Below are 479 nucleotides of genomic sequence, written 5' to 3' on the forward strand. Positions count from 1 at the left end.
GTGGTAGGAGACAGGGTTGCCATCAAGATCTCATGTCGCTACTTCTTCGACGTCCTGCGGTCTCTCGAAGAGGTTAATGCTGGTTGTGATGGCCGTATCCTAATGGCGTATCGTTCTGTCGTTGTCCAGGAACCAGTCATGGTGTTTTCCAACCTTTAGATCCGTCGGTCGAAGTGCAACAGCAGCCCTCGGTCGATGGAGCAGTTCTGGAAAGTTCATCAAGAGAATCGAACAGAGATGCCCAAAGAATCGGAGAGTTGGGGTCGTGACAGCGGTGCTTGTCGATGAGAATCTGAATCTGACACATCCGTGTTTCACCCATCGCCATTGCGATAGATCGCATAGCTCTTGAGCTGTTACTGTTGACTTGGATCGATTGAGGTCGTAATGGCGTCCCTTGCTTTCGAAGAGCCATCCTGATGCCTTGATGTCACACAGCGGTAACCATTCGTGGCAGAAGAATCCACGTGAGTCTCCGC

This window comes from Plasmopara halstedii (assembly GCF_900000015.1).
Source record: "Plasmopara halstedii genome assembly, contig: Scaffold_2061, whole genome shotgun sequence".
Classification (NCBI taxonomy): domain Eukaryota; phylum Oomycota; class Peronosporomycetes; order Peronosporales; family Peronosporaceae; genus Plasmopara; species Plasmopara halstedii.